This window comes from Balaenoptera ricei, chromosome 10 (assembly GCF_028023285.1).
Source record: "Balaenoptera ricei isolate mBalRic1 chromosome 10, mBalRic1.hap2, whole genome shotgun sequence".
NCBI lineage: Eukaryota > Metazoa > Chordata > Mammalia > Artiodactyla > Balaenopteridae > Balaenoptera > Balaenoptera ricei.
In genome coordinates, this window is record NC_082648.1 from 78694394 (window position 1) to 78716952 (window position 22559).

At 39.6% G+C, this 22559-nt stretch overlaps 1 long non-coding RNA gene and 1 other non-coding gene across 4 annotated transcripts in view; one reads left to right on the forward strand and one right to left on the reverse strand.

The window, feature by feature from the left end:
- LOC132373460 (uncharacterized) overlaps nt 1–22559 on the reverse strand; it is a 469013-nt gene that overhangs the window by 400774 nt on the left and 45680 nt on the right. The gene's annotated exons all lie outside the window — the stretch shown is intronic.
- Nucleotides 19563–19667, forward strand: LOC132373889 (U6 spliceosomal RNA). The gene has a single exon (XR_009505545.1). It is a non-coding gene; the product is annotated as a U6 spliceosomal RNA (small nuclear RNA).

Here is a 22559-nt window from a genome sequence, read left to right on the forward strand (position 1 = left end):
TTGGAATGTGTGCTCCAGGATACACACCAGCTGTCACAAACTTTCAGAACCTCAATTCCTCTTCTGTAAAATGGGAATGATAATAATACCAACTCAGATTTAAATGAGATAATATAGGTGAAGGACTTTGAGTAGTACTAAACACAGTAAGTACTCAATGAGAGGAAGATGATATGTTCACCTTTATTACATGTTATATAGATACGATGTAGAAACTATAGTAAATACTGTATTAACTTCACAGTGCTGGAAATGTTGCTTTGCCAGTCCCAAAGCAGAATTGTGTAATAGAGTTTCACAGGCCACAAAGAACTGCCCTCAGTGGCTGCCTCTGGGGTTACTATTCCAAGTTTAGAAAATGTAAAGATAGAAAATTGCTGAACCCAGTGAAATGCCAGATGTTCAAAACAGAATGGCCTTCCAGTCAAGTCAATATCACTTCTGGATGGATACTGATCATTAAAACCTTTCTCAATAATATCCATAGATTACTAAATCTAAATATTCTTAACAGAGATAAATACCCTGGATTTCTGTGTATAATTCCACTCAGCCTTTACCAGTTATAACGCTTGGTGCTAGAGACATTTTTGCTAGTGTGTTATAACCACACAATTAGTACCCTTTTCTCCTGGTGAAAGAGTCTACATTTCTGACGCAGCCAGAGGAAACAAAGCAATTTTATTTTTAAACTACCATTGTTTTTAGTTCCTTTATCCCCAAAACCATAATGAGATACATACAGAGTATCCAATTTTAGATTTGGTGGGCTACCAGGATATTTTCTTTCAGGAGAAAAAAATTAGAGGAAATCACTGTACAAATAATCATGTCCCTCTGGACTGTGCTGGTAACCAGTGGGCAATATACTTTGTCACTCCCAAAGCTTTGTCATAGAAACCACCATAACTGAGGTGGCTCCTATAGAAACTGCACATTCCTCATGACCTTCCCAAATGGAAAAATCTGGTTTGAATAAGTTAGAAAGGCAAGAAGAATTTACTCAGGGTTCACAGGCTTCATAATCTAATCGAGTTCTTTTTTTTTTTGTACAGAAATTTAGCAAAAGAGATCAAATAAACATTCTGAGAATTTTAAAGAAAGAGAACTCTCTGGCAGTGATTCAGTTCTGCTATGTCAGAGTCCAATTTTTCAGTAAAAAGGTGGTGAAGGTGGGGAACCCCAATTAAAGCTCAATTGTTAAGTCATTCCTCACCCTTGGCCATGAAAACAGTTGGTCCCACAACTTCCTGTTTTGTCTTGACTTGCATGTAACACTGATGCAATGTCTTATTATTTTGCAGAAATAGGGATTTTAAAAAATATATTACACATATACTTTTAAATTACATACATATAATGAAAAGATTAGAGGCTATGAATCCATTCTTTGTTGTCTTGCTTTAGGTAAAAATTAAGTGAAAATATATAAGAAGTAACAATCAGGGGAAGAGACCATTAGTAAACAGAAATAAGTGCAATTCTTCCCTTGCTGTTTGTTAAGCTAGAAGAGTGGGCCTCTCCTCTCCTTGGGCCTCTAGAATATACACACGCTCACACGCATACTAAAGTTTTTCAAATACACATATCTCCATGAATCTTTATGCCAGTTCTGAGAGGGAGGAAACAACATGTAAGAGAGAACATTTATGGTACGTGGGCTCAGCCACGCACAGCCCCAGGTGTTCTCTCATTCAGCTTCTCAGCTGCCCTTTGAAGGAGGCATCAGCAGCCCCTGTAGACATAAAAACTGAGCCGCAGGGAGATGAAGTGATTCAGTCCAGGTGACTGTGGAGTGAGTGCTGCAGCTGGGCTGTCGGACTGTTTTCACTACACACACCACCGGATTAGGACCTGCCAGATTCAGACATTCCCCCACTACCGCCCAAGCTCTGGGAAAGACCACATTATTTGAAGTTTATTGTTTAATTGCAGTGAGATAGAAATTTCAGGAGACAAAAGGAGGAAACGTGGGGAGGGGAGAGGAGGGAAGAGTAGAAAAGAGGAGGGGAGAGCTGGGGAGAGGAGATCTGGGAACAAAACGTCTGACCTTCTAATGCTGCAGGTTTTGGAAAGCTGCCAAGCTGCTCAAGGAGCCATGGAGAAAATAAGTTCTCTCCCTTCAAAGAAATTTTTTTCCGGAAAAAAAAGGGGCCATGAACAGCTTTCTTTTCCCCAGAAGACTAGAGTGTTTTTCCCTCAGGTCAATGACCATCACATAACAGATCATATTTTCATTTTTGTTTTGGCCCCTGGCAAGCTTAGAATCACATTTACAGATCAATTTTACTAACCCTATTGGACCTTCTAGTCTTAATATTTACTGTATCTTTTTACCTGACCTTGCCTTTGTATATTTATATATTCTCAGGTACCAATTTTTAACTATTTTATGTTAGCTTGTAATTATATATACTTGTAGACAAACCCAATTACTATATAAACAATAGATAAATTACTTTATGCATTTGATCACTCTCTCTACTACCTGAGATAGTTGTTAGTATATATTAATTTTCTTTGACTAAGTAAATATGCTTAGTCCCACTGCAATTGTCCCACTAATAAATCTACAGTGAAGAGTACAAGGAAGAAGTATACAGTTGGTAGAAGCACCCATAACAGTGGACTTGAGCTAATCCAGCAATTGGCAGGGATTGCCCCAGACATGTGACATGTGAACTGAGACTTATAAGCATTAACTAAGAGAGGAGAGAAGTGGAGAAAGACTGCAATTGGGGAGCACTTCAAGCAGAGAAACAACACATGCAAGGCTCTCAGGTACAAAGGACGGGGCTTCCTTCCATCCTGTGAGAAGGCCAGTATGACTACAGCTTTGACAGCGAGGGAAGGAAGTGGTGTTGAGGTGGAGAGACAAGCCATGCTAAAGACTTTGGTCTTTGTCCAAAGAACAATGATGAGAATATTAAATGACTCGCTCAAAGTCACCCAGTCAGTAAATAAAGATGTGTATAGCAAATATTAATATTGCAGCTTGTAGCCAATAATCAGCATTAAGGGGAAATCTGGAACAATCATAATCATTACGTTAATGCTTTCACATATAGATCATTATCAAAATTGCTGTTAAGTCAAAAACAAAATTTAACAAAAATCATGTTAAATAGTTATTACTGAATTTACTATTACGTACCCCAGTTCACATATGAGAAAACTGCTGCTCAGAGGAATTAAGTGATTTGCTTGAGATCACTACAGAAAAGTGGTAAAACTGGGACCAGAAATCTGCACTATTTGATCAAAATCTTGTGTTCTCTCCATGAAGTATGCCCCCTAGGATGCATAGCTGATCCTTCAAATACATGTTCAAGACTGGGTACCAGGGAGCAAACCGGAGGATGTAAACTTTTATATAAAACTGGCCTTGAGCCCCATTCTTGAAGCATATAAATGACAGTGAAGGAGAATACGTGACATAATTTTATAAAGTATTCTAATAAATAAAAAGTCATTATCTAGATTATTCATGCAAATGTATGATCAATCTTGAATTCTTACAAAAGAAAGAAAACAAAACATCTTTCACTATTGAAAGGTAATTTGAAATTTGTTACATTTAAGATGTTAAAAAATCTAGGCGAACCTTAGCTTTATGTGCTTTGATTTTAAAAAGCTATCACTCTCAGGTGGAATTGACTATTCTTACTCCTATCCCTAATGAGGGAAACAGGAAAGTTTGAAGGGGGTATAAAGAAATTGTTTCCTCTTTTCACATAAATAGTGTTCTTTGCCATTGAGGTGGTCTTGTCAAAAAAAGAAAAAGTAGCTTCAAGCAATGTCAAGAAATGGAAATGGGGTTTTATCAAACGGTACTCTTGTCAATAAAGGAGAAGGAAATCTCATGAGAAAAAAGGAGGCATAGAAGAGAGAGAAGTGTCCCCTGAAAGCTATTCAGCTCCAGAGGCTAAGAAATCTCAGCTTCTCAGCAGCAAGAGTTCTTGCATTGCCGTCAGGTGTGCTGCCACCAGCAGGACCCAGCCACCCTCCTATGAGTCGTCTTCCTTCCCTATTCAACCCGCCAGCATTTGTTGAGCATCAGGGAATATGGACAGGACCCTGGAGGCAGTCTCTGTCTTCTTGACCATCAGGGTTCACTGAAGTTCTTTGTGACGTCATAATCTCTCTCCTCCAGAACTATACGTTTTGTCCTCTACTCTGCCTCTTTTCCGTACCTCACACCTCTGCTTACTAATACCTTTGCCTGATCACTGCTTTGGTCCATTCACAACTTCTCTAGACCTCTAGGCCTTATGGCCTCAGTTATATGAGTTCTCGCCATAGTTGTTTTTGGTGTCAGCCCCTTCCTTCTAGAATACTCTACTATATTCCTCAGTCCGTATTCACAAGAAGAAACCTGACTGGCCTAGTGAATAACCCCTGTTCCAATTTTAACACAGCTGTTTCTACCAGGCCCCACCACTGACTGCTCACCAGGCTATGGATTTGCTACCCTTGCTTCAGGCAATCACTGCTTTCCCAGCATGCTTTACCTGAGGGAAAAAAGCAGCATGGAGAGTAACATGGCACGGAATATGAGGGCAAGCTCTGACCTGACGTCTGGGTTCACATCCCAGCTATGCCATTTACCAGCTGTGGGACTTTGGGCAAATTCCTTAAGGCATCCTCTATAAAAGGAGGGTGATTATAACATCTATCTCCTTGGGTTGTTGTGAGGATTAAATGAAATAACACATGAAAAAAACTTAGCAATGTATTTAGTGCCTAGGAAGGGCTCCGTAAGTGTCAGCTATTATGACTGTGTGTATCTATGACTGATCCTCAGCAGATGGCCATGGGCAGGCCAACGGCCCTTGACTGGAAACTGTAGGCCCAGAGAAACGCATTGATGACCTGTTCAATCACAAGTGTGCAATTTCTTCAACCTCAGTTATGCCTATCAAAGCTCACTAAGAGGTCTTTTTAAATGTGAGAGAGGAGTTTGGATTTTTTTCTGTCTAAATTATTTTCACATGACTTGTTTAAATTTGCAAAATTAATATACAAGTACCTTCTGGAATAGGCTGTCAAAAATGCCCTCCTTCATTTGAACATTCTGTGACATATTAATGGTTGAGCTTAGGGAAGTTTTTATGGTTGTTTAGGCACTTGTATGCGTGTCTGTGTCTGTGTGTATCTGTGTATGTTTTAGTAAGAACGCCCTCGTCATTATGTGACCCATTAAGATCTAGAGGAGAATCCGTGCCTGTGTGCGCCTCAGCCATGGAAGCGTGCACTAGGCTTCCTGAGGCACCCCTTTCCCTTCGTGAGTAGGGCCGGGGTACAGAATGTCACCATCCTTTGCCTCATTTCATCAAACAAGCCTTCTGACAGGTCTCCCATCCTCTAGCTTTCTCCTGGCTTCAGTCCATCTTCTCCAGGATGACCCAGCCGTGTGGCTGACAGGGTCTTGGTGCTCCGGCCAGGTGTCAGGCCTGAGCCTCTGAGGTGGGAGAGCCGAGTTCAGGACACTGGACCACCAGAGACTTCCCAGTCCCTTGTAATATCAATTGGCAAGAGCTCTGCCAGAGATTTCCATCTCAATGCTATGACCCAGCTCCACTTAACAACCAGCAAGCTCCAGTGCTGGACACCCAATGCCAAATAACTAGAAAGACAGGAACACAACCCCACCCATTAGCAGAGAGGCTGCCAAAAATCATAATAAGGCCACAGACACCCCAAAACACACCACCAGATGGAGTCCTGCCCACCAGAAAGACAAAATCCAGCCTCATACATCAGAACACAGGAACAAGTCCCCTCTACGAGGAAGCCTACACAACCCACTGAACCAACCTTACCCACTGGAGGCAGACACCAAAAACAACAGGAACTAGGAAACTACAGCCTGTGGCAAGGAGACCCCAAACACAGTAAGTTAAGCAAAATAAGAAGACAGAGAAATACACAGCAGATGAAGGGGCAAAGTAAAAACCCACCAGACCAAACAAATGAAGAGGAAATAGGCAGTCTACTTGAAAAAGAAATCAGAGTAATGATAGTAAAGATGATCCAAAATCTTGGAAACAGAATGGAGAAAATACAATAAACATTTAACAAGGACCTAGGAGAACTAAAGAGCAAACAGTGATGAACAACACAAAAAATGAAAAGAAAATTCTCTAGAAGGAATCAATAGCAGAATAACTGAGGCAGAAGAAAGGATAAGTGACCTGGAAGATAAAATAGTGGAAATAACTACCAAAGAACAGAATAAAGAAAAAAGAATGAAAACAATTGAGGACAGTCTCAGAGACCTCTGGGACACCATTAAATGCACCAACATTCAAATTATAGGGATCCCAGAAGAAAAAGAGAAAAAGAAAGGGACTGAGAAAATATTTGAAGAGACTATAGTTGAAAACTTCCCGAATATGGGAAAGGAAATAGTCAATCAAGTCCAGGAAGCACAGAGAGTCCCATACAGGATAAATCCAAGGAGAAATACACCAAGACACATATTAATCAAATTATCAAAAATTAAATACAAAGAAAAAATATTAAAAGCAGCAAGGGAAAAGCAAAAAATAATATACAACAGAATCTGAATAAAGTTAACAGCTGATCTTTCAGCAGAAACTCTGCAAGCCAGATGGGTGTGGCAGGACATATTTAAACTGATGAAAGGGAAAAACCTACAACCAAGATTACTCTACCCAGCAACAATCTCATTCAGATTCGACAGAAAAATCAAAACCTTTGCCGACAAGCAAAAGTTAAGAGAATTCAGCACCACCAAACCAGCTTTACAACACATGCTAAAGGAACTTCTCTAGGCAGGAAACACAAGAGAAGGAAAAGACCTACAATAACAAATCCAAAACAATTTAGAAAATGGTAACAGAAACATACATATCGATAATTACCTTAAATGTAAATGGATTAAATGCTCCAACCAAAAGACATACACTGGCTGAACACATACAAAAACAAGACCTGTATATATGCTGCCAACAAGAGACCCACTTCAGATCTAGGGACACATACAGACTGAAAGTGAGGGGATGGAAAAAGATATTCCATGCAAATGGAAATCAAAAGAAAGCTGGAGTAGCAATTCTCATATCAGACAGAATAGACTTTAAAATAAAGACTATTATAAGAGACAAAGAAGGACACTACATAATGAGAGAGAAGAGCTAAAACCTATCCTTCTCAAACTCTTCCATAATATAGCAGAGGGAGGAACACGCCCAAACTCATTCTATGAGGTCACCATCACCCAAAACCAGACAAAGATGTCACAAAAAAAAAAACTACAGGCCAATATCACTGATGAACATAGATGCAAAAATCCTCAACAAAATACTAGCAAACAGAATCCAACAACACATTAAAAGGGTAATATACCATGATCAAGTGGGGTTATCCAAGGAATGCAAAGATTCTTCAATACACACAAATCAACCGATGTGATACACCATATATTAACAAATTGAAGGATAAAAACCATATGATCATCTCAATAGATGCAGAAAAAGCTTTTGACAAAATTCAACACCCATTTATGATAAAAACCCTCCAGAAAGTAGGCATAGAGGGAACCTACCTCAACATAATAAAGGCCATATATGACAAACCCACAGCCAACATCGTTCTCAATGGTGAAAAACTGAAAGCATTTCCTCTAAGATCAGGAACAAGACAACGCTGCCCATTCTCATCACTATTGTTCAACATAGTTTTGGAAGTTTCAGCCACAGCAATCAGAGAAGAAAAAGAAATAAAAGGAATCCAAATCAGAAAAGAAGAAGTAAAACTGTCACTGTTGGCAGATGACATGACACTATACACAGAGGATCCTAAAGATGCCACCAGAAAACTACCAAAGCTAATCAATGAATTTGGTAAAGTAGCAGGATACAAAATTAATGCACAGAAATCTCTTGCATTCCTATACACGAATGATGAAAAATCTGAAAGAGAAATTAAGAAAACACTCCCATTTACCACTGCAACAAAAAGAATAAAATACCCAGGAATAAACCTACCTAAGGAGACAAAAGACCTGTATGCAGAAACCTATAAGACACTGATGAAAGAAATTAGATGATAAAAACAGATGGCGAGATATACCATGTTCTTGGATTGGAAGAATCAACATTGTGAAAATGACTATACTACCCAAAGTAATCTACAGATTCAATGCAATCCGTATCAAACTACCAATGGCATTTTTCACAGAATTAGAACAAAAAATTTCACAACTGTATAGAAACACAAAAGACCCCAAATAGCCAAAGCAATCTTGAGAAAGAAAAACGGAGCTGGAGAAATCAGACTCCCTGACTTCAGACTATACTACAAAGCTACAGTAATCAAGACAGTAGGGTACTGGCACAAAAACAGAAATATAGATCAATGGAACAGGATAGAAAGCCCAGAGATAAACCCACGCACTTATGGTCACCTTATCTTTGATAAAGGAGGCAAGAATATACAATGGAGAAAAGACAGCCTCTTCAATAAGTGGTGCTGGGAAAACTGGAGAGCTGCATGTAAAAGAATGAAATTAGAACACTCCCTAACACCATACACAAAACTAAACTCTAAATGGATTAAAGACCTAAATGTAAGGCCAGACACTATAAAACTCTTAGAGGAAAACATAGGCAGAACACCCTATGACATAAATCACAGCAAGATCGTTTAGACCCACCTCCTAGAGAAATGGAAATAAAAACAAAAATAAACAAATGGGACCTAATGAAACTTAAAAGCTTTTGCACAGCAAAGGAAAACACAAACAAGACGAGAAGACAACCCTCAGAATGGGAGAAAATATTTGCAAACGAAGCAACTGACATAGGATTAATCTCCAAAATATACAAGTAGCTCATGCAGCTCAATATCAAAAAAACAAACAACCCAATCCAAAAATGGGCAGAACACCTAAATAGACATTTCTCCAAAGAAGATATACAGATTGCCAACAAACACATGAAAAAATGCTCAACATCACTAATCATTAGAGAAATGCAAATCAAAACTACAATGAGGTATCACCCCACACCGGTCAGAATGGCCATCATCAAAAAGTCTACAAACAATAAATGCTGGAGAGGGTGTGGAGAAAAGGGAACCCTCTTGCACTGTTGGTGGGAAAGTAAATTGATACAGCCACTATGGAGAACAGTATGGAGGTTCCTTAAAAAACTAAACATAGAACTACCATACGACCCAGCAATCCCACTACCGGGCATATACCCTGAGAAAAGCATAATTCAAAAAGGGTCATGTACCACAATGTTCACTGCAGCTCTATTTGCAATAGCCAGGACATGGAAGTAACCTAAGTGTTCATCAACAGATGGATGGATAAAGAAGATGTGGCTCATATATACAATAGAATATTACTCAGCCATAAAAAGAAATGAAATTGAGTTATTTGTAGTGAGGTGGATGGACCTAGAGTCTGTCATACAGAGTGAAGGAAATCAGAAAGAGAAAAACGAGTATCGTATGCTAACACATATATATGGAATCAAAAAAAAAAAAAAGCATCTTCTTCTTATGAAGAACCTAGGGGCAGGACAGGAATAAAGACGCAGATGTAGAGAATGGACTTGAGGACACAAGGAGGGGGAAGGGTAAGCTGGGACGAAGTGAGAGAGTGGCATGGACTAATATATACTACCAAATGTAAAACAGATAGCTAGTGGGAAGCAGCCACATAGCACAGTAAGATCAGCTTGGTGCTTTGTGACCACCTAGAGGGATGGGATAGGGAGGGTGGGAGGAAAATGCAAGAGGGAGGAGATATGGGGATATATGTATAGTTGATTCACTTTGTTATAAAGCAGAATCTAACATACCATTGTAAAGCAATGATACTCCAATAAAGATGTTTAAAAAAAAAAGAATATATATGATATAGGCAAGTTATTTAACCTTTGTAAGACTGTTTTCCCACTTGTACAATGGGAACAGGAATATCTACTACCTCATTGGGCTGTTTCATGGGTCAAGTAAAACAAAACATACCTATCACAGTACCTGGCACATAGATATTGAATAGCACCCAGTATGCTTTAGTTGTTATTGTTATTCCAAGAGAAAGTTCTGTTTAAAATGTACGGCTGGTTCACTTTGCTGTACACCTGAGACTGGCACAGCATTGTAGATCAACTATACTTCAACAAAAATTTTTAAAAATCATATGGTGCTCCCCCCAAAAAATCATATGATGTTCAATGATGAAAGTGTAACCCCGAAGCTCAGTTTCTCCCATTTTTAAAATAAAAATAGTACCTATAGCAAAGTAAGCATTAAATAAGAAAATACATGTAAGAGTACTTTGTAAATTATATGGATGTATTAGCCTTATTTAATATATTAGTTTTGGCACTGGTGTTATTAGTACCACAATACTTGAAGCAATCATAACCGCTGTCATATACATAGCCATGCAAAATCCACAACCAGTTCTCAATTTTCAGCCTCAGGATTAAAGATGACAAAGATACACTGTTTTGTTTCCTGAAGAGAAAAAAAGCACACACACAAAAGAAAAGAATCATTAGGGAATGAAATAGTCTGTTACTGTAAATTTTTTAAAAGGGCAAATTCAGTTAAAATTTTCAAACTTGCAGTTTGCAATAATGAGTAATAGAGGGAAATAAGTCAAATATATTTATGCATATGCAGGCTGAGTAAGACAGCTGGGTTTGGTCATAAGGATTCCAAATCCTGTTGGTTTCTCTACAGGAAAAATAAGAGATAATATGATAAAATAAAGATAAGACCATCAAGAACAACATCATGCATCTAACCTCAACAGCCAGGTGCTTGGAAACAAGCACCAAAGCATGTCCATGGTAGAGGGGTGACCTATTTTCAGGGCTCGAGGAAGGAATTCTCAAACTTGAGCAAGCATCAGAATCATGTGGAGGGCTTGTTAAGACACAAATTGCTGGGCCCTACCACCTCAGAGTTTCTGAATTAGTAGGCTGGATGGAGCCCAAGAATTTGCATTTCTGACAAGCTCCCAGGTGATGTTGATGCTGCTGGTCTAGGGACCATACTTTGAAAACACCTAATCCACATAACTGATATTTCTGTAGAAATGCTCAACTCCCTGAGGATGGTTGGGAGGAGAACGTAATAGTGTTGGGGCTTTTCTGTTTCATTTTTAACTTTATTGAGGAATAATTGACCAATATAATTGTGTATATTTAAAGTGTATAACATGACGACTTGATATACGTATACACTGTGGAATGATTAACAAAATCAAGATAATTAACACATCCATCACTTCACATAAACTCCTTTTTTGTTGTTGTTGTGGGAATGCTAAGATCTACTCTCAGCAACTTTCAAGTACACAACACCTAATGTATTATTAACTATAATCACCATACTACACATTAAGGCTGCAGAACTCATTCTTCTTATAACTGAAAATTTGTTCCTTTTGACCTGTATCACCCCATTTCTCCTTCCCCCCCAGCCCATGGCAACCACCATTCTACTATTTCTAGGAAGGTGACTTTTTTACATTCCACATATAAGTGATATCATACAGTATTTGTCTTTCTGTGTCTGGCTTATTTCACTTAGCAAAATGCCCTCCAGTTTTATCCATATTGTCACAAATGGCAGGATTTCCTTATTTTTTATGGCTGGATAATATTTCATTGTATATACATGTTTCATATTTTTTTTTTATCCATTCATCCATTGAAGGACATGCAGGTAGTTTCCATATCTTAGCTCCTGTGAATAATGCTGCAATACACATGGACGTGCAGATCTCTCTCAAGATACTGATTTCAATTTCTTTAGAAATATATCCAGGAGTTGGATTGCTGGATCATCTAGTAGTTCACTTTTTAATTTTTTGAGGCACCACCATACTGTTTTCTATAATGGCTGTACCAATTTATATTTCCATCAACTGTGTAGGAGGGTTCCCTTTTCTCCGCATCCTTGCCAACAACATTTGTTCTCTCTTATATTTTTGATAATAGCCATCCTAACTAACGGCTATGAAGTGCTATCTCATTAAGGGTTTGATTTGCATTTCCTTGATGATTAGTGATGTTGAGCACTTTTTCACATACCTATTGGCCATTTGCATGTCTTCTTTGGAAAAATGTCTATTCAGATTCTTTGCCCATTTTTTAATTCCCAACACTATTTATTGAAGAGACTATCCTATCCCCATTGTGTCTTCTTGTTGCCATTGTCAAAAATTAGTTGACCATATATGCATGTGTTTATGCCTGGGTACTCTATTCTGTTCCAATGGTCTATGTGCTTCTTTTTATGCCAGTACCATACTGTTTTCATTACTATAGCTTTGTAATATAGCTTGAAATCAGGAAGTGTGATGCCTCCAGCTTTGTTCATCTTTGTCAGGACTGCTTTGGCTATTCAGGGTCTTTTGTGGTTCCATACAAATTTAGGATAGTGTTTTCTATTTCTGTGAAAAATGCCATTGGTATCTTGATAGGAATTGCATTGAACATGTAGATCATTTGGGGTAATATGGACATTTTCACAATATTAATACTTCAAATCTAAGAACACAGGATAGATTTCCATTTATTTGTATATTCTTCAATCTCTTTCATCAATGTTTATATTTTCAGTGTACAGGTCTCTCATCTCCTTGGTTAAATTTATTCCAAAGTATTTTATTGTTTTTGATGCTATTGTAAATGAGATTATTTTCTTAATATCTCTTTCAGACAGTCCTTTTTTAGTATATAGAAACACAACTGATTATGTTGATTTTGTATTCTGCAACTTTACTGAATTCATTTATTAGTTCTAATAGTTTTTTTAGTGCAGTTTTTAGGATTTTCTATATATAAGGGTATGTCATCTGCAAACAGAGATACTTTTACTTCTTCCTTATAATTTGGGTGCCTTTTAGTTCTTTCCTTTGCCTAATTGCTATGGCTAGGACTTCCAGTACTATGTTAAGTAGAAATGGTGAGAGTGAGCATTCCTGTTTTGTTCCTGATCTTAGAGGGAAGGTTTTTAACTTTTCACCACTGAGTATGATGTTAGCTGTGGGCTTGTCATATAGGACCTTTATTGTATTGAGAAACAGTTCTTCTATACCTAATTTGCTGATAGCTGTTCATCATTAAAGGGTGTTAGATTTTGTCAAATGCTTTTTCTGCACCTTTTGAAATGGGCATGCAATTTTTATCCTTCATTCTGTTAATGTGATTTGTCAGATTTATTGATTTGTATATGTTGTACCATCCTTGCATCCCAGGGATGAACTCCCATTGATCGTGGTGAACGATCCTTTTAATATGTTCTTGAATCCAGTTTGCTGGTATTTTGTTGAGAATTTCTGCATCTATGTTATTCAGGGATATTGACCTGTAATTTTCTTTTCTTATAGTGTCCTTGTCTGGCTTTAGTACCTGGGAAATGCTGGCCTCATAAAATTAATTTGGAAATGTTCCTTCCTCTTCAAGTTTTTAGAATAGTTTGAGGATGATTGGAATTAATTCTTTAAATGTTTGACAGAATTCATCTTGAAGCCATATGTTCCCAGGCTTTTATTTGATGGGAGACTTTTGATTACTGAACATAACAGTGCTTGATTTCAAATGGAAGCATCTCTGTAAAAGGTGAGGAATGGGAATTAAAGGGATTGAAATTATGGTCGAAAGTGCTATTATTTGTGGCGACATCTGTTCTGTGAATTATTGGAAACCAGAGATTCCTCTGACCCTACTGGCTTGCTGGAGTCTCCAGTTCAAAGCATTAGTGGGTTCCCAACTGGTCCCCAAGAATGCAATTTAAGTGCAAAGGGAAGTCAATTTGGCCTGAGAAGACACCACAATCCTTGCACTGTTGCAAGTATCCTGAAAGAATATAAAAGGATATAAGCAAGTCTTTCAGCAGAGATCTGCAAGGAGGAGCCTAGGTTTTTGTTCTCTTTATTGTTTGCTAAGCAATTTCAGATATTACCAGATTCCCAGCTGTGACTGAATTCCTGGCCCATGAAAATCGCTATTATTATTGTAACTGGGCAAAGTTATCAATAATAATGATCAGCACTTATCTAGGGCTTACTATGTGTTTTGCACTTTACATGCATTATCTTATATAATCCTTATATCACCCTTTAAAGTAGGAGCTACTATAATTTTGAGGTTAAGCAACTGGCCCTAAATCATAAAGCCAGTAAAGAACAGAGCTGGGTGTGAAACAGAGCTCATTGCTCCTGACCCTGGTCTATATTCATATAACCCTGGCACGTGTGAAGAATGATCTGAGATACGCATCTATAAAACTTAACTGGTGCCTAAGAACCTTTTAGAAATCAAACATATTTCTATATGCATATCTTCCCACTCCTCTTGAAAAACATGGTAATTTCTTGTTGCCACTATATTATGACAAACTACAAAATGGTACAGAGAGAAGCAAACAGAATTCCTTTTGTTCTGTCAGCCTGGTAAATATTTTTTGTTATTAGCTCAACAGGAATTCTCTTTGTTCATACACTGTGTATTGATTTCTACCCCAGCTACATCATCCTCTTCCCTTCTTTAATATGAATCTTGTTCTTTCTCTTAGTTGCCGTAAGTCTCTAAGCTAAGGAAACAAACATTTGAAGAAAGCACATATTTTCCATGATTAAGCACCTAAACATATTTCATGACTTAGCCTTACTTAACATTCCCAACAATCTGCAAGGCAGACACTATCCTCCCACTTCATGCATGAGGAAACGAGTCCAAGGATATTGGATATCGAGGTTAAAATAACCTAGAAAGGAACCTAGGAGCTCTGAGTCCTTGTCCTTTGACAACAAAGCCTGGCTCTCTGCCTTTCTCCTATTCTCCTTGCTCTTTCCACAACTTCTATATTTTTGAAACATAAATTCCATAAAAACTAAATAGGGAGGGGGAGTGGAGGATCAGGATGCAAAATATTTTTTAAATAAAAATTTAAAAATAGCCTTCCCTGGTTTTTCAAGGTCTTGGTGGAGTATTTATTCCTGCTACCCCACTGTCATTCAGCTGAGGTCTCTGGGATCCTTGCCCCTAGGATTAGCTAGTGGGGAATTAATTCCATGTGTTTGCATGTAGAACAGGATGAACTATGAAGGCCAGTCTTGCTGATAATGGCGTGTCTGTCTGAGATTTGAGTCTGACCTGGTTAATGCAGTTGGGAAGATGCACAGCCCTTTCCCCCGTGTTGGAACTGTGTAATGTTATACTGACACCTTGTGGTTACTTTATGTGTGCTCAGAAACAAAGCATGGGCTTGACAAAACCGGTCACGTAAACCACAGGGGGCTTGGAGCAGGGGCTGAAGGCGAAACAGAGGTTTGGGAGAGAATTTAGAAGAGACGTCTTAACTTACCGGGAAAAACATAATTCCATTTGTCACGAAATAATTTACTGGTCTTGAGCACAGGACTTGAAGTCAGACCACCGTTTAAACTTACCAACTAAATGACTACTTTGGGCCTCAGTTTCCTTGTCTGTATAATGGGAATAGTGACAACTTCTCAGGACTGTTGTAAGAATTAAACGAGACAATGCTTGCAAAGTACCTGGCCTTGAACCTGCCACATAATAAACCCTGCTATTATCATGGGGCCAAGACAAGAACCATGCTCTCGGGCTTCCCTGGTGGTGCAGTGGTTAAGAATCCGCCTGCCAATGCAGGGGACACGGGTTCGAGCCCTGGTCCGGGAAGATCCCACATGCCGCAGAGCAGCTAAGCCCGTGCGCCACAACTACTGAGCCTGCGCTCTAGAGCCCGCGTGCCACAACTACTGAAGCCCACACACCTAGAGCCCATGCTCCACATCAAGAGAAGCCACCGCAATGAGAAGACTGAGCAACGCAACAAAGAGTACCCCCCCGCTCGCTGCAACTAGAGAGAGCCCTCGTGCAGCAACAAAGACCCAACTCAGCCAAAAATAAATAAATAAATAAATGAATAAATAAATAAATTTTAAAAAAAAAGAAAGAACCATGCTCTCCTCTCCAAAGTCACAAAGAGGCCCTCCCTTTCCACTTCGCTGCTCTCTGGTTCGAGGCTTAAACATTTCATCTTTTGCTACCCTAGAAACTTGGCTTTGGGGGCACCAAACAGAGCACATTTCCAATCACATCCTAACCCTCTAGTAGTTCTGTGACCTTTTGCCAAGTCATGTAAACTTCCTGAGCCTTAGTTTCTTCACCTGTAAAATAGGGTGAATAATAACCATGTCTCCAGATTACAGAAGAAATTGGAAACAGTATAGACAAAGCATCTGGCTGTCTTGCACTAGTCGTTATTCCATGTGGTAGTCATTATTATTGCTGTGATTACATTTATTCATTCCAATTTTCCAATCCTTCAAGAAGCAACAAAACCTTTAAGCTCACCTTAACCACCAACGATTCATTGGGCACTTAGAAGAGAAAGAGCCAGTTCATCTAGCGTCTCATTATGCAGTTCCAATATAACATTATTTCCCCATGATTTCATAATACACTTATTTTCTCAAGGCTAAAATGCAATTTTTCACATTTTGATGTTTCTGAAATTGAAGTATATTTTTTAATCAACATGTATGTTTCTGTTTCTTCTCTCCAGTCCCCAACTCCCTCCAAAAAAAGATGTTATTAAATCAGGGTATATCTGATACTCGATGGCAGTTTAAGACTAGGGAATATAAGCGGATTCTACTATTATCTACTGTTATCCTCCCCAGTATCCGAAACTCTAGATTCCCTGAACGTTCCTAGCCATAAGAACACGAATTCCCAAAACCACAGCCTTAGTATATGGAGCAATCACTGTGAGGACCCATCCAAGGGTCCTACCCACCTGGCTACATGACACTTCCCTTCCCTTGTAACACAGGATGAGATTGGAACTCTTGTATTTCCCATTTGTCCATATCCCAGAAACAAATGACAAGCCCTGAGCGCTCTAAACTCAAGTGGGGAAGATTCAGCTTTCTTTCCTGAATATGCAAACATTTAATTGCTCCCAGGATACCTGAGCTAGCAGCGTGGACGCTGAGCAGTGAAACTGCTCAACCTTGGGTCAGATAGGGAGCTGCAGTTTCAAAGCCACTGAAATACAGCTGGGATCACTGCCTTGGTTTCTAATGAATGGGAACTTGTTGCATAATTGAAAATGAGTCTAACATGCTTCATTCATTATTGTCAGAAGAAAGAAAAAAACAGAGAAAAAGTCCTGACGCCAACTTTTTAAAAGTCCCTCTGATCCATTTGCCTGCATAAAAACTAGCCCGTAATCCCCAGCCACTCCAAATCTTGGCAGTGCCTTCTCCGATCCACCCCTTGGCACTGCAGATAAAATGATCTTTGGGGCTGCTTCTTTGGAAAGGTAACTTCAGTGCAGTGGAATAACTAATAGGGTGGAGGAATAACTAACCATTTTACTCTGACCTAAACAGGCTGTTTCAGCCACAGGATGCAGCCGGTAGCTCAACCAATACCTTTGCTAATTCTTCCAAAGAAAAACAAAGTGAACATGGACACTGCAGGGCCCTGCAGAGAATGTGCTGGCAGCCAAGCTAAGCTAACGCCTGTAACTCTGATATCTGAAAAGCTGATAGCTGCTCACTCTTTCTTTTCTCCTCTCAGTGCATTTCTCCTGATGTTCATTCTTATGGTCAATTGCCCAGGACACCTGAGAGGGTAAGGCACCTATTAAGACACAGGTGGAAGTCACCAAATAAATTGCCATTAGCTGCCATCTTTACCTGAGCTAAATGGAAACTCTGACACCAACACACAGATTTTGTGCACAGGTCCCCTTCTCAAACCATTAAAAGGCAATTACAGTGAGTGATCACAGTTGAGTTACGCCCAGGTGCCACTTCTGTTTTGTTGCAAAATGAAAGCTGAAGAGGGCTTGGCTTAAACTGAATAAAGGTTTTTCTGAGATACTACTGCGGGGATGCCTTCAAATCAACTTCCGGATCTGTGAAAAGAGATCTACCTATCTCCATAGCTAAAGTCAATCTCCATTGAATGAAAGCTTATAAACGAGCTGGTTTATAGATAGCTAGTGGGAAGCAGCCGCATAGCACAGGGAGATCAGCTCGGTGCTCTGTGACCACTTAGAGGGGTGGAATAGGGAGGGTGGGAGGCAGGGAGATGCAAGAGGGAAGAGATATGGGAACATATGTATATGTATAACTGATTCACTTTGTTATAAAGCAGAAACTAACACACCATTGTAAAGCAATTATACTTCAATAAAGATGTTTAAAAAAAAAAAAAGGCCTGCACTCTGAGCTATTCAAAGACAGGAAGACCAAAAAGATCTTAAACCTAAACAAGTGAAAACACTCTGGCTGAGGAGTACTAAACTGGAAAGGAAGAGTGAAAGGATCATGCTAGGCTTACGGAGATGAAAATAGTAAATGATTTATCTTCCAGGAACTAACCTCTCTTCCTGAAGAAGAGACTCTCACATCTTTCAGCTCCATTTCACTCCCTAAAAGCATCAAGGAGTAAATCAACTTAAGACATTGTATATGTCACCTATTTCATTTATTCGACAAATATTTCTTGAGGGCCTACTGCAGGCCAAGCACTCTACAACAGCGAAGTAAACCTAATTCCAGTCTTCGCAGACTTCAGAGTCTATGGGAGCAGACTGCCCCTGCAACCGTGTCAGGCGGCACTAATGTACACTGGACGGAGCGCTGGCCTCAGAGTCAAGAACACCGAGGTCAAGACTTGGCTCTGCCATTGACCTTATATGTGACCCCAAGTGTCTCCCCAAGCTTCAGTAAGATGAGGGATGTTTGTGAGCTGCCACCTAGTTTACTTTCTGCTGGTGTTCCTCACAGCTCTGAGCATCTTGAAGGCAAGACAGAGGTTCATGGGACCAGGCTGGCCACAGACCTTCCACCTCTCTGCTTCAACTTCGCAGAAGTTCTGCTTGCTTCTGTTTTACTACATCAGAGTTCAGAGTAAAATCTCATTTGGAGGAAAAAGAAAAAAAACTTCAACAGCTAAAATAAAGTTTGAAAACTACTGCCCCAAGTGAATTTAAAGTCCATTCCTGTCCTGTGGTTTGTTTTCCCAAACTTCACTGTTTCTGCCTCTTGCAGAATACATCAGTCTTTCATCTCTGGCAAATAAATTACAAGGGGAAAAGTCTCTGACAAAAGTTCCTCTCCTGGTGAGATGGACTTCTCTCAGGAATATTATACTACCACAACTTCATATAGCTTCTCCATCTGTCTTCTTATTCCCAGATTTCCTCTTCTCATCCTGCATATATAAGGTCATCAATATAAGGTCATCACTGGTATGAATATCTCATTTCCTCTCTATGCTACCGTACTTGACACATTTTTCCTGCATAAACCATTGTTTCCTATTTTAGCCACCATCATAAGCTACTTGTTTTCCCTGGAGAAGGTTTTTGGTTTTGCATAGTTGTTTATATTCCACCTTGTTCTCAGAAAGGATCTAAGGTGGTTTACAGGAATGCATAAAACACAAGATTGCATGAAATCATTAAATGTTATCAAAGTTATATGTGCACATATTTTAAAAAATAAATAGTCCAGTGATTGCTTTGTCAGAACATATCCTAAAATTGGAACGATACAGAGAAGATTAGCATGGCCCCTGGACAAGGATGACACACAAATTCGTGAAACGTTCCATATTTTTAGCTACATGTAAAAGAAGGCAATTAGAACACTCCCTATCACCATACACAAAAAATAAACTCAAAATGGATTAAAGACCTAAATGTAAGGCCAGACACTATAAAACTCTTAGAGGAAAACATAACACGCTATGACATAAATCACAGCAAGATCCTTTTTGACCCAAATCCTAGAGAAATGGAAATAAAAACAAAAATAAACAAATGGGACCTAATGAAACTTAAAAGCTTCTGCACAGCAGACGAAAACACAAACAAGACGAAGAGACAACCCTCAGAATGGGAGAAAGTATTTGCAAATGAAGCAACTGACAAAGGATTCATCTCCACAATTGACAAGCAGCTCATGCAGCTCAATATCAAAAAAAAAACCAATCCAATCCAAAAATGGGCAGAACACCTAAATAGACATTTCTCCAAAGAAGATATACAGATTGCCAACAAACACATGAAAAAATGCTCAACTTCACTAATCATTAGAGAAATGCAAATCAAAACTACAGTGAGGTATCACCTCACACCGATCAGAATGGCCATCATCAAAAAATCTACAAACAATAAATGCTGGAGAGGGTGTGGAGAAAAGGGAACCCGCTTGCACTGTTGGTGGGAATGTAAATTGATACAGCCACTATGGAGAACAGTATGGAGGTTCCTTAAAAAATTAAACATAGAACTACCATATGACCCAGCAATCCCACTACTGGTCATACAGGCTGACAAAACCATAATTCAAAAAGAGTCAGGTACCACAATGTTCATTGCAGCTCTATTTACAATACTCAGGACATGGAAACAACCTAAGTGTCCATCAACAGATGGATGGATAAAGAAGATGTGGCACATATATACAATGAAATATTACTCAGCCATAAAAAGAAATGAAATTGAGTTATTTGTAGTGAGGTGGATGGACCTAGAGTCTGTCATACAGAGTGAAGTAAGTCAGAAAGAGAAAAACAAATACCATATAGTAACACATATATATGGAATCCAAAAAAAAAAAAAAATGGTCTGAAGAACCTAGGGGCAGGACAAGAATAAAGATGTAGAGGTAGAGAATGGACCTGAGGACACTGGGAGAGGGAGGGGTAAGCTGGGATGAAGTGAGACAGAGGCATGGACATATATACACTACCAAATGTAAAACAGATAGCTAGTGGGAAGCAGCCACATAGCACAGGGAGATCAGCTCGGTGCTTTGTAACCACCTAGAAGGGTGGGATAGGGAGGGTGGGAGGGAGATGCAACAGGGAGGACATCTGGGGATATATGTATACATATAGCTGATTCACTTTGTTATACAGCAGAAACTAACACACCATTATAAAGCAATTACACTCAAATAAAGATGTTAAAAAAATAAAAATAGAGGAGATTGGTTCAAGATGGCAGAGTAGAAGGATGTGCGCTCACTCCCTCTTGCGAGAGCACCGGAATCACAACTAACTGCTGAACAATCATCGACAGAAAGACACCAAAAAAGATACCCCACATCCAAAGACAAAGGAGAAGCCACAATGAGACAGTAGGAGGGGTGCAATCACAATAAAATCAATTCCCATAACTGCTGGGTGGGTGACTCACAAAGTGGAGAACATTTACACCACAGAAGTCCACCCACTGGAGTGAAGGTTCTGAGCCTCACGTCAGGTTTCCCAACCTGGGGGTCTGGCAATGGGAGAAGGAATTCCTAGAGAATCAGACTTTCAAGGCTAGCGGGATTAGATTGCAGGACTTCGACAGGACTGGGGGAAACAGAGACTCCACTCTTGGAGGGCACACACAAAGTAGTGTGTGCATCGGGACCCAGGGGAAGGAGCAGTAACCCCATAGGAGACTGAACCAGGCCTATCTGCTAGTGTTGGAGGGTCTCCTGCAGAGGCGGGGGTGGCTGTGGCTCACCATGAGGACAAGGACACTGGCAGCAGAAGTTCTCGGAAGTACTCCTTGGCATGAGCCCTCCCAGAGTCCACCATTAGCCCCACCAAAGAGCCAGGTAGGCCCCAGTGTTGGGTCACCTTAGGCCAAACAACCAACAGGGAGAGAACCCAGCCCCACCCATCAGCAGACAAGCGGATTAAAGTTTTACTGAGCTCTGCCCACCAGAGCAACACCCAGCTCTATGCACCACCTGTCCCTCCCATCAGGAAACTTGTACAAGCCTCTTAGAAAGCCTCATCCATGAGAAGACAGACAGCAGAATCAAGAAGAACTACAATCCTGCAGCCTGTGGAACAAAAACTACATTCACAGCAAGATAGACAAGATGAAAAGGCAGAGCGCTATGTACCAGATGAAGGAACAAGATAAAACCACAGAAAAACAACTAAATGAAGTGGAGATAGGAAACCTTCCAGAAAAAGAATTCAGAATAATGATAGTGAAGATGAGCCAGGACCTCAGAAAAAGAATGGAGGCAAAGATCAAGAAGATGCAAGAAATGTTTAACAAAGACCTAGAAGAATTAAAAAACAAACAAACAGAGATGAACAATACAATAACTGAAATGAAAACTACACTAGAAGGAATCAGTACCAGAATAACTGAGGCAGAAGAACGGATAAGTGACCTGGAAGACAGAATGGTGGAATTCACTGCCACATAACAGAATAAAGAAAAAAGAATGAAAAGAAATGAAGACAGCCTAAGGGACCTCTGGGACAACATTAAACACAACAACATTCGCATCACAGGGGTCCCAGAAGAAGAAGAGAGAGAGAAAGGACCAGAGAAAATATTTGAAGAGATTATAGTTGAAAACTTCCCTAACATGGGAAAGGAAATAGCCACCCAAGTCCAGGCAGTGCAGAGAGTCCCATACAGGATAAACCAAAGGAGAAACACGCTGAGACACAAAGGAATCAAATTGGCAAAAATTAAAGACAAAGAGA